A 19982-nucleotide genomic window follows, 5' to 3' on the forward strand; every position below is an offset into this window, starting at 1 on the left:
CCCATGATGCACATTACAGAGGTGACATTGAAGCAATTGTCATGTGACAACCAGCAACTCTGGGACATGCAGCCAGTCTGGGGCTCGACACCCAAAAAACATGAACCAAAGAACCCCAGTAGACCAGACATGCCCATAGGATTCCAAAGAAAAAGGTGTCTTGCTTTGCAGAAGGATAAAAATGTGTCAGAACCGCCAAATGTACTGAATACTGTGACCTATAATGTCATGGAATCCAGTACTTGCTATCATATCCATTAAAGAGGGAACATGTTGGAAAATACTGCCCACCGTTTTCGCGCAGTGGTATGTTTGGGTCAATACATTGTACAGTCCGCTATTCACAACCATGCGTGTCCAGGCCAATTGCCACAATACGTGCTCCAGTGAAGATAGCACGGGGGATGGCAATAACACAGGGAGAAGAGGACGTGCCCCTGATTTCAACACAGGTCGAAGGGGCTTTAGGAGAGGAGGTGGTACGAGAAGAAACAGCAACAGAGGAAACCCGAATGGACAACATTTTTTAGGACGGCACCAACAAGAATGGGACCCAGACGAACGAATGATTACTCGCAGCATGAAGACACTGTGGTGAATCTCTCTGACTACGAACTTACCGCAAATGAAATGCAGGCCCTCAACAAAGGCCTAGGCTTTGTGACTACCGATATACACAATTGCTTGAAATTCCGAGAAGAGTTCTCAGAATGTATGAGAAAAATCCATCAGAACCAATTTTTCGATGATAAAATTGATAATATCGAACCAGACAGCGGGCTACATAAAAAATCCGACTTTTGCCCCCCAACGCAAACACAAAAGGCAGAGGCCCGTGTATTTGAAAACAGGGTGAGACAAGAGATCACCATTTTGGAAAAGAAAACAGAAAAATATTTTTTTTTCCAAAACCTCAATCGGTCTGAGAAGGCCACACTCAAGAAACTGTTATTTAATGACTCGATAATAATCCGAAAAAGCGGATACAGGTGGAGCAACGGTGGTTCTGAACAGGAAAGACTATGTAGGAAAGTGTATGAATCATTTAGGGGATAGTAACACCTATCAACTACTGGAAGGAAACCCAACACAAAAATTGGAAAGATTGATCCATCAAAAAGTAACAAAAGCAGAAGAGAGGGGATGGATAATGAAAAAAGAGGCAGATTTCCTAACATTAGACAAACCTAGGATTCCACAATATTATTTGCTCCCAAAAATACACAAGTCACTCACTAGACCACCAGGGAGACCGATAGTTTCTGGGTGTGACTCAATCTTGGAGCCATTATCAAAATTCGCCGACCATTTAATGCAGCCGATGGTTAGGGAGAGGGCCTCTTTTCTAAAAGATACCACCTAGATCATAAAAGAGGTAGAGGGTAGACCATTTGATACAACCAAGGAGATCTTGATTTGTCTTGACGTAGCAGCTCTCTATACAAATATACCACAGAGGGTCTCACTTGAGGTGTTGGAAGAGAGACTACTTACAGACAGGGTGAATACCAACACCCCTGTGTCTTTCATTATGTGGTGTGACGAAATGGCACTGATGGAAAGTTACCTCCATTTCAATGGCACCTTTTATAAACAACTTCAGGGCACGGCCATGGGAGCCACACTGGCACCGAGTATCGCAAATCTGTACATGGAGGCTTTTGAAAGGAACTGCATCTACAGCGATACCAATCCATATAAAAAGAATATACTACTATGGAAAAGGTACATAGATGATGTCCGTATTATTTGGAGAGGGGATGCAGGCACTGCAATCCTTTTCTTTGAGTGCATTAACAAACAAAACCAACATTTAAAATTCATGGAGAATTTCAGTAAGAAGGAAGTGAATTACCTCGATGTGACAATCAAGGTGGACCCTCAAAAGGGTGAACTCTTTGTAAAACCATATAAAAAAACCACTGATCGTAATGCGCTGTTACATTATACGAGCTTCCACTCAACCCACACACGTGATAACCTATCTTTTGGTCAGTTTCTGCGGTTGAAAAAGAATAGCACCAACAGGGCAGACTATAAAGTAGGAGCCCATAAATTGAGAACCAACCTCTTGAGAAGGTGGTATCCAGCAAACTTGACAAGAAAAGCTATGAAGAGGGCCGATAATAATAATCGAGAAGCGATTCTTGAACAAATCCCTAGAGAGAAGAATAAAGATAACTTAGTGTTTGTTAACACATATAGTAATCTCTCAAATCGGATCCAAAAAATAGTCCACCGAAACTGGGGCATTTTGGAAAAAGGGAAAGTCCCTCTACAAAGACCTTTGATTGCTTTTCGGAGGAGCAGGTCTATCAAGGACCAGATCATGGAAATGATATTACCAAACAGATTCAGCCACAACCAACCCTAACAGAAACATGGGGTATGCGGGCACCAGAGGGACATTATCCGTGTGGTTCTTGTGTATGTTGCCAACAAACCAAAAAATCGACCGAAATAGATCTAGGCCTGAAGAGCCCATTGAAGCAAAAAGTACTCACAAATTGTAATTCCTGTTTTGTGGTGTATGTCACCTGGTGCCCCTGCAAGAAAATCTGTGTAGGGAAGACAGAAAGAAAAATTAAGACCCAGATCACAGAACACAAAAGTTGTATTAAGAACAGAGTGCACTCCGCCCCTTTGGTTGGGCATTTTATTGGAATGTTGCACAAAGCTGAAGACCTTAGGTGGTCGATTGTCTACCTAGTGAGGCCCACTAATGATACCAACCTTGATAGAAGAAAGTTATCACGGAAAGAAAAATAACTAATCTTCTTAACTAAAAGCACAGAACTGGTCCTGAATGAAAAAACAGAATGATGATGCTAACCTTCTTCTTTAACTTGCCACTTGACATTTAATTGAGACAACCACCATTGCTGACCCATGATTAGCATAAGAACTGCTAACGTGATTGTCCCGATGACTTTCCGATTCCCCACAAATTACAGGACTGGTGAAACGTACCATTAGAAACATGGGAAGCCAACCTTCTAAAGAGGTGAATATTTAACTATAAGACGAAGGACGGGTGGAAACTAAGGTTTCTTTCAGTTCGTGTTTATAGTAGTTACAAAAAATGTAGTCATAAATAACGCTACTACAGTGGGCTGGGAATCTGAGTTAGATCGCCCGGATACTAGTGTGATGTCACAGCACTAGTCCACGGAACACTTTAGTCGGATTCAACCGATTATGTTTCTTTCCACAAGTGTGGAAGTTAACAGAAAGCCATGTACAGGTGTACCGTTGTGCTAAAATGGAAAATGTAGCATAATATAAGTGTTGCAGTAGATGTCACCATGTGGGATGCGAGTAGTGTGCACGTGAATTTGGCCATGCCAAACACCCAAGAAGTAACAACGTGAGGATGGACTATTAGCCCCATAAATTGGAACTGTAGATGACAAAGTCGACTGGCTGATTAATCGTACAGTAGGGATTGAAAATCTAAGCAGGACCCGTAAGATTAAACCCATAGACATTACTTACGTGTCAGACTGCCACAGGCATGACAAGCGCGAGTATCACTCGCGCCCCGGCGTATGCCGCCGGGCAGCGCTTGTTCAGCGAATGCTCGAGCCCAATAACATTGCGAGTCGGGGGGCCGAAGGCAGGAGACGACCCGACGGCAAGAAATCGAAAAAGGATGAAGCACCGGAAAGATGTACGATCACGTGATGAGGTCATCACGTGAAGACAAGAACGAATAAAAAGCTGAGCTTCACATGGATGAAAAATAGGCGAACAGCGACGTTAATGGAGGATCAGGCAGACAAAGGACAAGGTGTACGACTCATATGGAAACTGGGCGGTGAACAACCTGAACTGCACGAGGGATGAAAGACTAAGTGATATCCCAGGTAAGATTCTAGGAGAAGTGAGCAAAAGTAGGCTGTCCTAGAATTCTGAGAGAATAAACAGACTGAAACAGCTAAATGAAAGAGGGCTGACCCAGTTCTCTTTTCCTCATTGTTTTTCCCTCCCTCTAGACACAACGTGGGAGGTCACTCACTACCATACCCTTAGAGAGCTCCATACTCCCTGCCCAAGCGACACTGGGAGTTCCATTGAGAGAAGCCAATCAAGCCACCTCACCAATAAAGCCCGGGACAACTACTAGCTATTAATAATCTGACCCTTGAGGGTAAGAATTAAAATTGCTAATGCGCATTTATTGAAAAAAAGAAAACGCATAGTTAATTATATGCCAGGTTAAAAATGGTGTTAGAGGCTTTTCAGTAAATTGATACTGCGTTGTATCCCCCAGAGTGAGAAAGTTCAACGAGAGGAAGTACTAAGAGAGTCTCAGCATAACAAAGGGACTCAGCAGAAGAATCCAAACAGGCTATCTAATCGACATCCTGATACCTGGGTTAACAATTCCATATAGGTTAGCACATGACAATCATGCTGAAACCATTGTCCTAGGAGTTAGGTGTAAACATTACTCATGGTGTACACCTTATGTTTGTATTTAGGGGTGCTCCCATTTGGACCAATAGACGCGGTGAGGATTTGTTGCCCACTGCTTTCACTTGGAGGGGTGGCCATAATCGATACCAGCCAAAGCAGAATCAAGAGACAAGGCGATCGTCGCAAAGGTAAAAAGATAGGGTGACTTTTTTCCAGAAATACTAATAAAGGAGAGATCATGCAGTGTTTGATAAAATCATGATACAAAATATTCCATCGAGAAATGTATAGATGATAAACTAATTACGAATAAACCTGAACATGTGAACCCTGTACCAAGTTATAAGAGAGATGATGTCTGAACAGATGAAAAGGAGTTATTGAAGTTAATCATTCCTTTCTGCTGCTACATTTAGTACAGCTTGTTGTATGTAATAATAATTACAACGGGGATGTTTTTTGAGCATTAAATCCGAATATCCTATACTTGCTTCCCACAGATATTCGTTTGGTGCTTTGACCTGAAGAAAAGGAATAAAGGGAGGTCATTTGAAGTTACCTTCCCAAAAATCTAAAAGAAGACAGACACAAATGTGCAATTCTAATGAATGTATTACATAACCGCTGAAGAATTTCCTAGCTACAAGTTTGACAGTGAATAGGAATGAAACATGTTGAGTATGGTTTGACTGTTGTATGAGAGAAGGAATGAGTGATATGAACACAGTTTTTTTAAAAAAATGTATGGACTGGGGAGTGTTTTCCTATGTGAGAGGACAACGATCAACAGATCCTAATTGAGAAATTACCGTCATGAATTGTTAAATAATTGGAGTGCTATAAAACATTGAATTTGTACAGTAGAATTGATGATATTGTTGTGAAATGTCTGTTTCTTAGATATGATATTATGTATAAAGATTCTAGATTATTGTAGATGTGAAATATTTTTTACAAATATTTGATACATAAAATAAATAAATAACTATTTTTTTTATATAAATCCAATATGTATGTGATAATTATATGAGTGTGAATTGCATACACAAAAGATAAGAAAACCCGAATGGTACTGGGGAAGCAAGTGACCCTGTGAACATTGTGTATTGTTATTGTTTTTTCGGTAGAGGGCTGTTCATACGAGGTCGACATAAATATTACCTCTAGTCTCCCAGGAGTTCTTTGTGTGTCCCTCCTTGCAGACATTATGCTTCTTACCCATGATGCACATTACAGAGGTGACATTGAAGCAATTGTCACGTGACAACTAGCAACTCTGGGACATGCAGTCAGTCTGGGGCTCGACACCCAAAAAAACATGAACCAAAGAACCCCAGTAGACCAGACATGCCCATAGGATTCCAAAGAATAAGGTGACTTGCTTTGCAGAAGGATCAAAAATGTGTCTGAATCGCCAAATGTACTGAATACTGTGACCTATAATGTCATGGAATCCAGTACTTGCTATAATATCCATTAAAGAGGGAACATGTTGGAAAATACTGCCCACCGTTTTCGCGCAGTGGTATGTTTGGGTCAATACATTGTACAGTCCGCTATTCACAACCATGCGTGTCCAGGCCAATTGCCACAATACATTTTGCTGAAACCTGTACCCCTTGCAGATCGAGAGACAGGACAGTGCCAGGCAATATCTCGAGGGTGGCTACTGGGTGGAAAACAAAATCAGAGGGCACTCTCCAATCTTTACGTGTGATCTCTGGCACCACTCTTGCTAGTACCTGTATGCCATGAATGAACATGTCTGCATTGGTTGGTACCCCTTGAATGGCTGTTTCATTTGCTAATGTTTGTATGAGTAGCATCACTTGTATGGAGCACATACCTGGGGTGGACCACACTATCCCTCTGTCTGTAAATTCTATGGTCATGTGAAGCTTACTGAGTAAATCTCGTCCAAATAGATTCACAGGTGAGTTCTCATGATAAAATAGGGGTGCTCGTACCGTTCTTCCTCTGATTTTAACATCTAGATTTTCTGTGTAAGGAACCATGACCACAGCCCCATAGAATCCTTGCGTCTCGAGATTTCTGTCTAATAACGGGAAATCACCTTCACATAGACATGATTTCGCCACCCCGAGTCCACCATAAAGATGAACTGTTTGCTTCCTATCTCTGCTCCCACCAGTAGTTCCTCGTCTGGGTGTAAGGTAGTTGATAGGACTGGACACGCAAGGGCTCTCTGTGGGCTGTCCTAATCTGGGTGGGTGTTTGTCCCAGGGCAAGAAAAAACATTTTCACTTAATACAAATGTGCCCGGATAAGGTGTTGGTGCACCGTTGGCATAAGTGATGAATGGGTTTGAATGTATTTGTGCCATTTGGGTCTGACCAGTAGGATGGGATTGCAGGCAGTGCGGGGGGTGCCTAGGTGTGTTGTTCTGTGGTATAGGTCTACATTCCTGTTGCCCATCTGGTTCGTAATTTCCTATGGGCAGGCCATATGGGCAACCTGGGTGTGGGTGGTCGTATTGTTGTTCGTTGCTGTATCTCCAGTTAGTTTGATAGTTTGCCACAGGTCGGAAACGACATTCCCTTGAAAAAAGCCCCCACCTCCCGCACGACCAACATGGTCCGGGTCCGCCCCTCCTTGGCCCTTGTCCTCAATATTTATATCCTTCTACTCCTCCTCATTGACCCCATTACCAACCACTCCCTCTTGCAGGTCTTTCTTGCCACTGGGGTCCCACATATCGTTCTTCTCCACCCCACTGTTCCTGGCCATTATCTGCCCATGCTGCAGCCATCCTAGCGTGTATAGCCACCAGCACCACCCTTTCTTCCCCTTGTTGTTCTGGGGGCGGCACTACAGTTACTGCCGCAACCTTCACCAACTTACTCTGCACAAGCTCCACTTCATCCGCTAATCTCCTCTGAGCTATTTCTTTTTATCTTTCTTTGATCCTCCTGCAAAGGTGCACTATGATGCTTTGATTATCTGGCCACCCTTTGTCTTATATCCCAGCTATTTTATCAAGGGCCTTCTGTACCTCCTTCGGGAGGCCTCTCTTAATGATTAAGTAGAAGAGGGAGGTGGATTGGTCCCAGGCCGTGCCCTTCTCCGCGCGCCACATCTCCTGCACCCGAAGAATAAATGACACAGCATCTTCCTCGTCCCCCATGGTACATTGCATTAAAGAATGTAAATCTGGGGTGTCAGAGAAGGTCCTCCGCACTATATTCCATACTTGGGATCTTACATTGTTGAAGGATGCTCCATCCTGCATGTCATTCCCCATGGTCACTCCCGGAAACCCTGCCTTCACCCACACTGTGTCTGCTTGATCTCCCACTACTGATATCAGAAGGCTTTTAATGTCTCCAATCGCTAGTGGGACTCCCGCTGTATTCTTTTCGAATGCATTTATCCATTTCCCTATACCTCCTGAAAGCGGTGGGAGTGCTTTGAGGGGATTGTTCTTATCCATCAGTGCCCAAGGCATATAATGAGGTCGTCCCACTTCTTTGTGGATGAGGGGCATCTGTAATTTTGACCTCACCTTCCCCTTACTTCCTTTACTCCATTCCTTTTTGCCAATGCTATTCTCCCTAACCTGTTTTGAAGCCTTCCCTCCCATCCTTCTTCTACTTCTGTTACTTGTGGAGTTGCCCACTGGATATACTGTATCCCTCCTACCGCCCCTTCTTCGGACTCCTCAAAGTTGCTCCAACATTCCTCCTCCCTCTCTGAAGCTACTGTATCATGTTCCACGCTTTCTATCTCACCTTCTCGTTCTACCTGCACTGTTTTAATTGGGGTGCTTTCTATTTGAAAAAGGAAATCCCCAGATTTCCATTTGTCTTCTGGTAATACACAGGTACTCTTTACTGGGGGCTGTAGCAGTGGTTGCCTGCCCTCGGGTAGAGGTAGTGTTGTTTTGCAGAGTGTTCGTAATTAGGCCAATTCTGTTTGAGTGGATGTTAATACAATTTCTATATCTCGGGTGGTGGGCCCTGCGGTGACAGGGGTTATGTTTGTTGGAGCGTATAGAGGGGGTGGTGCGGTGACTGTCGCGGCTGGTGCAATACTCCCTGGCATGTTCACTGGGTCAGCATACCCCTCTGCAGGTCTTGTAAGCAACGGGTATATTTTCTTTGATTCTTCATTCTCTTTCTCCTTACATCCTACTTTCGCATTTGTCACCACTGGGCGATCTGCCTCCTTTTCTTTATTATTTGTAGGGGGTATTTCCTCGAACATCCTCCACAAATCTAGCTCTTCTCGTCTGTTTAGGAGCTGTTTCCCTTTGTATTTTGCTATTAAATAAGTGGCTAAATGGTCCAATATCATTTTCTCAAAAGACCCCTCTTCTGGCCAGCTCTGAGGTGACCCTTCGTCTTTTATTTCCGTTGCCCATTGCCCATGGTATTTCTTTATTCGGTCACTGTACAAGGGGAGGTGCTTACAAATATGTGAGAGTTTTGTTTCTAAACCCATATTTGTCAAAGGGCCTTTTCTTCCCACCCTATCTCCTATTTACTGTCAAAGTTCAACCACTGTTGTATTATTCACAGTTTTCAATTATTTACTTCAAAACATTACTTATGCATAGTCATGACAAGCACATGAAACATAAATCATTGAAAATTTCAACTGAACAAACCACCAAATATACTGACAACACCAAACATGGAACAGACAACCTTAAAATATTCCCATATGCCCTTAACCCCCTTTTCATTTAACCCTAGTTTCCTTTCTTTCACACTCAGGACTCACATCACCTCTGCCCCTCCTGGGCATACCTCCACAAAGTTATAGAATGCTAAAGATAATAAATACTACTATTTCCCAAGCCTACTAAATATACAAGGCTCCTACTTTGCTCCTTTTCCTCACTTATTTCCAGCACCGGTCTGATAGGTGCTCTGCGGCGTTGCCTTCCACCGCCTTTTGGAGCTAGGTTCCCGTATCTCCTCTTATTTTCTCACCTTACTCTTTTTTTTAAAAAAACTAAAGACCATGAAAAAGAAAAGAGAAGCGCTTTGTTTTCAACAATCGCTCTATTCAATCACATTCAACCCAATCCTTGCGTGTTTCCTTTAATTAATCTGCTCCAAACCTTCCCCCTTTCCCTCCTTATATTCCGCTTGCAATCAATACTCATGTGCCCTTGGTCTTCCTAGAGCCTCCATTTGTGGTCTATTCACAAGTGAGGCCTCCCTGTCGTGGCCCGTCTGGCTCCGGCGAGCAGTTGGGCATTCGCAAAGCCGGGACCCACAAAACCTTCTTTGCTGCGTACGCATGTTTGTTGGGAACTAGTCAGCCCTAGGTAGGGGTCGACCCTTCTGGTGAAACCCTGGATCTTGCTGCAGTATGGGGACGTTGAGGAATTTCACATCGTGGTTCTCCAAATGAAGGTGCCCATTCCCCTACACAATATCCAAAAAACCCGAATAATGGACACTCCCCAACAGGAATGTGAGACCAGGAGATGGATTGCAAGTGGAACAAAGTTTTATATTAGATAAGTTGTGCACGCAGAGAAATATGCTGCCTAGAGAGCGTTCTGCCAAACATTACATGGGCAGCAGATTATAAGAGAAAACCGTGTCACTAATGATGCCACACTATAGGTGCACAGCTCTGTAATACAACTGGTGAGACACAATGATAGATTATACATCTATAAGGGAGACCATGCGGGATTGGCTGTTGCTTGGGTGTCAATCCCACAGCATGTGGGTCAGCTGGGCTCATCTCCGTGGAGTGAAGGTCCTGTTGGTAAAGCACTACGTTTCTAGCTTTCTAAGCTACAATAACTGGATATGAGGGCATGTGACAAATGACAAGCATCACATTTTGACATGAATGTGGGTGCTTCAGCGAGTTCACTGACAAGTTATATAAGCATTCTACCCTTTGCACCCAGATACCCATAAACCCAGTGCGCCGACCTACGTGCTGGCCTAGGGCATTTTTGATCTTACCTAATGCCCCATGTTACGAGTAGACATGTGGAGGAAAACAAGTTGGTTAGACAATTGGCAGAATACTGAGCCCCTACCACTAGGTACAGTCCTGTATGAGGATCCCCCCACCTGGGCAACCTGTAAATGAAGATGCACTACAAGCCCAGTACATGTATTGTCTATTAGAGTCTTATCTCCTTCTATAAAAGTTCGACTGCCCCAAAGTACCTGGTTTCGTAGAGTTCTTCGGTGAGTCGCCGACAGGCCCTTCTTGAGTGCACTCCCTTTCAGGCAGGAGCCGCGGGTCATAGAGATCCGGTGAAGAAAGGGTGAACATTGTTGTTGAGGGAGCAGCTTCCATATTTGCAGTGCTTGTTGATGAAAGCTCATAAACGCCCTGTGACGTGACGTGTTGAACCTCAACGATGAGTGTTGATTGCCACAGCGAGTCTATGAAGAACTTTGGCCCAGCAAGGACAGCGGGTCATCGGCGTCTGGCATCGGCGAGCGTGTCGAACGGGAAAATCATATCGTGTCTCCTATACTGTATGAATATATGTACATTGGCCTACGCCAAGCTGCTTACAAGTCGCTTGCGAAGAAAACCGCGTTACAAGGTCTTGACCTTAGATCAGTGTAAGCCGCCATTTTTCGTCTATCTGCCATTTTAGATTCTCCCTCTAAAGTCACCCTGTGTTCTAAGATGGTGGACAGTGTCATTCCGAATGTAACATGGCCGTCTTGACCTCTGTGTACAAACTTATGTGTAACTTGCCTGCAGGCCACATGTTGGGCTCATGAACTGAGACCTTGTCCTTCGCTGACCTGTGTGTAAAGGATTACTTGCGCCTACGAAGCTAATCCATGAGCATATGTTAAACACAATGTATTCAAATACCGAAATGTGAACGCTTGTTTGACAGCATAGTATAAAACTGTTTGAGAAGGCTCTACGAGAAATCCTAAGACATACTGTTGCCATTTTTAACTTGTTAGTGAATGCATTAAAGGTAAACCCTAAATGTATAGATGCATGAACTCGGCACGAACCCTAGATTCGTAATGTATTAACTAATATTAACTTGGGAATGGGTTGAACATCATGATTTCAAGAGTATAAAAAGTGCAACTATTCTAATGTAAGTCCCACTCACTGAGCACACCGAACTAAGCTGGAGTTTGCTGTGTTGTACTGGGGGCCGATAGCTATCTGTTGCTTTGTCCTTTGAAACTGTTCAGTATAAAATAAAGATCTTTTGTATGTTCCTTTGTAACCCGCGTTTGGTGTATTTCCTTTTGGGGTACTCAGCCTCGATATCTTCTTTTTGTTTTCACAAGCGGGACATGACAAAGGCTGGCTTCAGTAGCTTTGTCAGCATCTGTGAGGCCTGCGGGTGGAGGAAAACCCACTGGCGGATTCTCCTCGGTCGTCGGCGGCCTTGACTTTCTCTGGCAGGATGAAAGCAGTCGACGAGGATGAGCAAGGGAGTACTTGTATCAAAATGTTCTAAGGCAAAGGGAGCACTGCGGCTCTGTTTGGTGACAGTGGTCGGCGATGGTGGACGGCTGTCCGGTGCTTCTCTTCGTTTTCCTCGGTGGTCCCCTTCTCCGGTAGGCAGCCTTTCGTAGGACTGTCTACCAGGGAGCTTTGGCAAAAATCAGCTGGTGCACGATGGTCCCTTGTAGCTCGGGAAGAGGTCTCCTAAGCAGGCCCTCTCTCAGATCAGTTCCTTGAAGGCACAGCAGCTTTCAGATTAGCGAAGGACAGCAGCAGCAGTTCTTCTTCTTCCAGTGGGCTTCAAAGTTAAGCATCACTTTCTACTACAGCTTCTGAATGATTTCTAGCAGTGAGAGGCCCCCAGATATACTGTTGATCTCCCATTCACTCTTCTGGGTCACACTCAGGCAACCAATCACTCAGAAGGGCATTCAGGCAGTCAGACAGCCAATCAGGCGCACAGTGCATTTAGGCCATTCTTCTCCATCCAGACACTCACAACACAGAATGTGGATTCGGACAAGCACTCTGCCATTCAGCCCTACAAACTGCATTCATACCAGTTACGGGCAGGGCTGTCTCAGTCATTGTGTCAGCCTCCAGATACTAGACACCCACAACCCAGAATGCATATTCATCACACACTTCATTCACCCAGGTCCCACCCCACGTGCGTACCCACAACATACAGTCATTGGAAAGGCTCCAGCCAGTCTTGCCTGGACTTCCCCACAACACCATATATGGAACTTCCAACCAACAATCAGTCAGGGGGAAGGGACAGACGCAGGGCTTCCCAGCACTTCAGGAAATAAGGTAACATGCGATGGAAAGCAAGAGGCCACGGGGGTCATCTTGTCTCCATCAGGAATCTACCAATTCCAATGACAGTGCCTGGGCATACCAAAATGGAGGACACTCAGGGCACCTGTCAATTCAGCACAGAGCTGCCACCAGCCCATATCCTGCTCTGTAGGCCACACACATGTGCCCAAAAACATAGGAGTACAGGGTTGTACTCCCACCCATGGGTGCCATAAGGGTATCCCAAGGGTCTGTTCACCAAACCAAATAGAGGAAGAGCCGCACCGCCAGGAGTCCCACATGAACTCCTGCGTGGAATACAAGATAGAACATACATGATAATGCAATAAAGGACAAGGATTCAGAGGCCCTGTCCCTCTGATGCATTTCCATCATCACACTGACAGTGCGTTTTCCTTTGCACACTGTTTGTCATGGTAAAACCCCACATAATTAGCAAAGTCATGGACATGCTCGCCCTCTGTCATGGGCTGAGCTACAAATGTGGCAGGGTTCACTATTTTACATCTGACTATTTTAATCGCTGGATTCAATATAATAACCTCATACACTGAAGCTTTCTGGGATGTCAATGTACCATTAGGTTTCTCCAAAATAGCAAAAAAAGTGTGCTCTACAAAAAGCATCATAGAACAACCCAATACAATACGGGTAGACTGATCAATCGTGAATGCGGCTGCTGCCAATGACTGTTCACAAGGAAAGTCTCCTTGCATAACTGGATCTAGAATCCCAAGATAATATGCCAGAGGTTCATACCCTAATTTAGTCCTCTGTGTAAGCACTGCTGTCATGACTGTCCCATTCTTGTGTGAAAACAAGAAAAACTCCTCGGCATAATTGGGAATTCCTAAAACTGGAGCTCTACAAATTGCTTTTTTTCATCTCTTTAAACCCTTCCGCCATTTCCTCAGTCCATTCTATTTTCTCTTTGTTTACCTGTGATTTCTTTAGCCCTTGCAAAAGGGGTCTTGTGTGCGAACTATAATCAAACACCCATGCTCTAACATAGTTGTATAGTCCCAAAAACTGCTGCATTCTCTTTACCATGTGCAGTTTTGCTGTTATCATAATCGCCTCAGATCTTTCAGGTGTAACCCTCTTTTCCTCATGTGAGATCAACTAGCCTATGGACAACACCCGTTCTTGACAATATTGTAACTTCTCTTTGTCTATCTTGTATCCCTTGTCTGCTAGGATAGTTATTAACTGAATCGAGTCTTTCCTGCACTCATCTTCCGTCGTGCTATGGATCAAAATGTCATCTACGTATTGTATCACAACGCTCTTCAATTCAATATTGCATAGTTCCATCTGGAGGACCCTATTAAAGATCGACTGGGTCTCACAGTACCCTTGGGCCAAATGAGTTATTTTCAGTGGAATTTGGTGGAACGTAAATGAAGTCAAGTCTTGTGAGTCCTTGTGCAACGGGATTGAGATAAATGTATTTTTCAAGTCAAGCACCGTGAAATATCGTGCTTCTATTGGAATGTTACATAATATCATCGCCGGATTAGGAACTAAAGGAAACTCTGGCTCTACAATCTGGTTAATTGTTCTCATGTCTTGTATGAATCTCAAAGCTCCCCCCCCTTTGATTTCTTGATAGGATAAACCACGATATTGCACAATGCTTCTGATGGTACTTGGACACCCTGATCCATCAGTGCTGAAATAGCTATAAAAATACCTTCATCCGCCTCTCAAGACATGGGGTAATGTTTTGCTTGAGGTAAAATTGCTCCTGGCTTCAGATTTATCTTAACCTACCCTATGCCCTTCAAAAGGCCTACGTCATATGGGACTGTAGTCCATAAAGTGCTTGGTACCTCTTCCAAGTCTCATAAAAAAATGCTGGATTTTGCTGCATTATCACCATTTGCTGTGGGATCTCTTTTCTCTATTCTGATCCAATATGTAATACTTATCTCAAATATCACTCCATCATCTGCTGGGTCATCTCTTACATGTCATCGTCATTGACGTCAGTCAGTCCGCACCCATCCTCAATGGCAATCACTGTTCTCTATGGCCTGCCTTCATCATCTGTTCATCCGAGCATTGCCATTTCCCCCTCATACTATGGCTGGATCTAACTCTAAGGGAATAGTCTGTCCCCCTTCTTCATCCATAGGTATCTGGGGCCTAAATAAAAATTAATCAGGTATTCTCATAGTTCTTTTCACTAAGCCATGTAGCAATGTTAACAGGATGCTCACCCCATAAAGAAAAACCACTGGCTCCATTGGCACTCTTCGCAGATCCATTTGCCTTGTAAATGGCAGCATAAATTCACCCACATTCAAATAATGTATCCCTGGAGTGGAGCACACTATGCCTTCGTCAGTAAAAGAAATTGTCATATTAAGCTTTGTCATTAAATCTTGCCCCAGAATATTAAATGGTGTCTGCTGTGAATACAATAATGTAACAGACATGTCACACTCTCCTATGAAGACTAGTAGTTCATCCATAAAAGGAACTCGACTCGTAGCTCCAGAGAATCTCTGAGCATTCATGGCAATTCCCAACATTGGATATTTTCCCTCTTGTATACATGAGCGAGTTGCACCAGATTATACTAAAAAAGAAAAAGATGTGCCTCCTAATGTCACATCAAACCCTGGTTCCGCTTGGGGGTTAGGTGTCACTGATAGTACTGAACACATCAAGTCGCCCGTGAGCTGTCCTATTGTGGATGTATAGGCACTATATAAATAAACAATCATATCACATCATATCATATCATATCATATCATATCATATCATATCATATCATACATACATATCTCCGTACTTGTAAAAGGATTTCCCTCTACCACAGTGACACCCCGTACTCTAGGTGTCAACAATTGTCCTGTGTTTGCGTTCTGCTTTAACTGCATGGGGGCATGCTGTGACTGCCCTTGCAGTGGATTCAACAGTGCTTGTTGTTCTTGCTGTGCCTGTTGCATTTGTGGCGCTGTAGTCTTAGTCAACATCATGATTGGAGACAAAATTCAAAACAAGGGCACCTGGCTAAGCCCTGATTAACCCAGTTGGGTATAAACTATTAAGTAATCCAGAACAATCAGGGTGCGAGATCACACACACAGTTCTTTGATATGCTCCTACACACAGACAGAATGCAACTTTTAATGTTAGGTCAGCAAAGTCTTTGACCCTGGGTTAATTATTAAACATACCCATTTTCTGTAAGTAAAAACCAAAACCAAAGAGGACACTGTGTAACTTTCAAATTTGTAGTACAGCTGTGTACCAACCAATCAAATAACAAGGATTAAACAAATACAAGACATGTTTCTTTCATATTCAATAACACATTTACAACAAAACATGTGCCATCCAGAACGTTGTGAATTTCTGGAGTACAGAAAAACAGTGTGACACTGAACACTGAATATTACAAAAGGAGGTCATCCACACTATAGTGTTTTGGCCAGTTAAGGCTAATTGTTGGAGCTTATGTAGGATAGGCATTCTTCAGGATGGGGGGATGATGTGTTATCCATGTCCCGAGTGTATCTGTCAGAGAATAATGACAATGAATGAGTGAATTAGAACATGGTGTGATCTCAAGGAGTTTGATACATAATTTAAATGAATCTTATTAGATGCTCATTAAGTGGGAGCTAAAGAATACGACAATGTGTGCAATCCCGTTATCGTAACGCTTACTGTCAGTAATTGTTTGCTGCAGTAAATTCTCGTAAATTGCCCTCTCTTGATTGGTGGGAGGCACTGTGCCCTGTGTGCCCCACCAAATGAATGATGATAGCAAGGTGTCCTATCCTCCTATGGAGGACCAAAGAAACAGAGGTAAACCCAGTTGGAGTGCTGGGAGAAAAAAGCTCAGGTGTGTGTCATTTTTGAGGAAGAGCTCTTACCTTATGGGGATGAATTCCCTAATGCCATGTGTTTAATCATGGATCTAGCATGTAGCTCAAGTCCCACGCAGACAAACAGTGTTGGGCTGAAATGTATTTGATCTAAAAGAAGACAAAAGTACACATATAGTGTGTCAATGTTTCCCTACTGATCATGAAAGAGATTTTGAGACACGGAATTTTTTTATATAACCAAGGTAGGTGCTGTGTATAGTTAGGGCCATGTGAGGGACCCACATACTCTACAAACAGTATCTGCCATTTTGTGCAAAGGCATAGTTGTGCGGTGCCGTGGCATGCATGGTTCTAAATGGAGGCCATATCACATAATGTGTATCTCTTTATAGATACTAACATAGATTCAGTGCTACTGTGCGGGTGACAACTCAGTAATTATGCGACAGTGGCTCAGCACAGTACTTGCCATGGCATGCATGGTCCTAAATGGAGGCCATCCTGCATAATGGGTGTCTCATTCTAGACATCAACATAGATTAAGTGCTGCTGTGCAGATAACTCAGTAATAACAGGGTAGTGGCTCAGAGCAGTGCAAGAAAGTCATAATGACCCGTAATCCGGTGCTTGACTTACTTTGAAAGCCCGGTGCCAGCGGTATGCGTCTACGGTTGCAGAGGATCCAAGCGCGACAGCGTGTTCCTGACTTGGGAAGACGCTGAGTGAGGGTTGTCTAGGCAATCACTCAAAAACAAATGTTTGTGATGGTGGAAGCCCCGCCCACATGCATTGTCACTATCGAGTTGCCCAACGAGGGGCTGCAATGTGTCCTCCTCTGAGGGGTGTGTGTGCAAGCTCTGCCTGCATCTGCCGCATGTTGGTGTATGCTACATGATTAGAGGCAAGAAAAGAGGTGCCAGAATGCTTATGGAGACAATGCAATTGCGTCTGACCTGCAGATGATCAGATAACATGACTGCTGTAACTAAGGACAATGATGTTGCGCAGTCAAATGAAAACCGCTGTCATTGCATTTCGTAAGGGTGCATTTCTATGAGTATGGGCATAGTTTAATTATGTGATGGGACATGGTTTGATTGGTTCATATGTAACCCATCTGTGTAAAATGCTGAGTGATATATCAAATACATACAATATACGAACAATCGCGTAGTACTTGGGGAAACAACAAAACATTAATTATCAACACAATGGGCCTCATTACGAGAATGGAGGTAGCCATGGTGCTATTAGCGCCATGGCTGCCTCCATACCGGGCACCAATACCGGGGTCTGTGAATGAGGAATTACCGGGTGATTCCGACCTTGGAGGACCCGGTAATTCCTCATGCACAGAACCATTCCCCATTCCCATTTGAGCCCCCATAGGGCTCAATGGGAATGAGGATGGAGCTAATAACGGGCCCGTTGATAACGGGCCCTTTATTAGCTCCTTGGTGCACTCGCAGGACCCAGAAAGGATGTCTGGTTTTACCAGATATCTGTTCCGGGTCCCGCTAGGGGACCTCGTTATCAGGCAGCCCGTAATGAACGGTACCGGCACCGTTCATTAGGGGACCGCCATTCTCGTAATGAGGCCTAATGAGTCAGTCAACCAATTTTTGTAACGTCATGTATTGTTACACATATGTCATTGTCTCAGAAAGGGAAGCTTAAGTGAATTAGCAGGTAGCATTTCTACACTAGTACTCATGTTTGAATCCCAGGCATTTTTGACATATTATGTTACCTAATAGTGTACTCTATTTCCTGCGGTTGTTCATTGCCTGAAACAGCAGGTCAGGCCAGTGTTCTACGCTTCCTTATTACAATAACGGCCATAGACAGAATGTACCAGATATAAGAATTTCATGCTACAAGGAAAAAGGCCATTGCTTTTGTCACCTCTTTAGATATCCACTCTAAGGGCCTCATTATAAGTGAGGCGGTAAGGGGTTAACAGCACCAATAAAGGTACCGGCACCGTTAACCCCGTACCGCCTCATTACGAGGTTCCCTGGCGGGACCCGCTCTGGACGTCTGGTCAGACCAATCCAAAATATCAAGCTTAGCCTCATACATACCCACAATTTCTTTAGGCATACAGGGTCTCTTAGGACTGGAACACCTAGAAGACTCTGGGAGAGATGCATTTTCAATAGACAACTTTTTCATTTCTAAGGCATGGTTCATCTCCATTTCTCTGAGCTTAAGTTCATGATGCTTTTGTTCAGTTTGAGAATTTAAATGTTTAAATTCCAATTCAAGCCTCATATTTTCTAGAGCAATGAATTCAGGACTGAGTGTTGGGCTTGTAGGGGTCCCAGTGGACAAAGGTTGAGGTTGCTGAACAGGTAAAGGAGCTGTGAGGCCTACATTGTGGGACACACCTGTTTCATCTAACTCATCAATAATACACATATTATCATCCTCATCATGTTCCACATTTGCTGAGGGGTTAGGTATTTCAGACCCACCCTCCAGACTTTGTTTCTCTAACAACCTTTCAATCAATTCAGACTTTTTGCCTTTAACAGAGAGATTCCTTTCTCTACACAGATTTTTCATGTAATCCACAGTGTAACTAAGGAGGGTCTCCTGGCTGTAGCTTTCCATATCAGACATGATTAATATTGAGTTTTAGTGATGCTTAGCCTTGTGGTTAGTTGATCAAAGGTAATAGCAGCACTCTAAGTGTAATCACTATACTTGATCCTCACAGCTCTACACAAGTGCTAGGCAGAATCATATGCAGTACCCTTTGGGATCAGCACGCAGAATTAAGACTACAAGTGACAGTACAAATTCACCTTTGGTACAAGCCTGTACTACACAGTAAAGTGTTAGTGATGGCTGAGCAGCCAGACTTATCTGAAGAGTAAAGTGAGCAGTATGAATAGTTACACAAAGTACAGCAATTAATATGGTTCAAACAAACACTGACTCAAGGTTTCTGAGTAAAAGAATATACATTTATTTACACATCTGCTATAAAACATTTCACTATTATCAAGCAGTTGAAAAATCACAATCTTAATACACTACACCGCACCCAATAGATTTTGGACAAGTTAACCTCAAAATGAAGCGTGAGCAAAATGGCACTCCAGCAATTTAAAAGGGAGGGAAAGACACAGTTAGACAAAAGTTGAGCAGCACCAACAAGTAAGTAAGCAGGGCAATCTAGAAAAAGTAACTACAATGAGAAAATCAAATCAAGAGGCCTCGGCCAAAGTCAGTGGACCAAAGTCTTTGCAGAGGATCACACAGTTGTTTGCGGTTAAGTCTTTGCCAGGAGTTCAGAACGAAGTTGGTCAGACAAAAAGTTACTTTAAAGAATAGAGAAGGACAAGCCCTCGGATTGGCAAAAGATTTCAAACACTTTTACCGTGGTCGGACGGAACGAACGACCGGATTTGAACAGTACCTTGTCAGGCTGAGAGGTCCTGTGTCCGCGGA

Source organism: Ambystoma mexicanum, chromosome 1q (assembly GCF_040938575.1).
Source record: "Ambystoma mexicanum isolate Mex_15411 chromosome 1q, UKY_AmexF1_1, whole genome shotgun sequence".
NCBI classification, from domain to species: Eukaryota; Metazoa; Chordata; class Amphibia; order Caudata; family Ambystomatidae; genus Ambystoma; species Ambystoma mexicanum.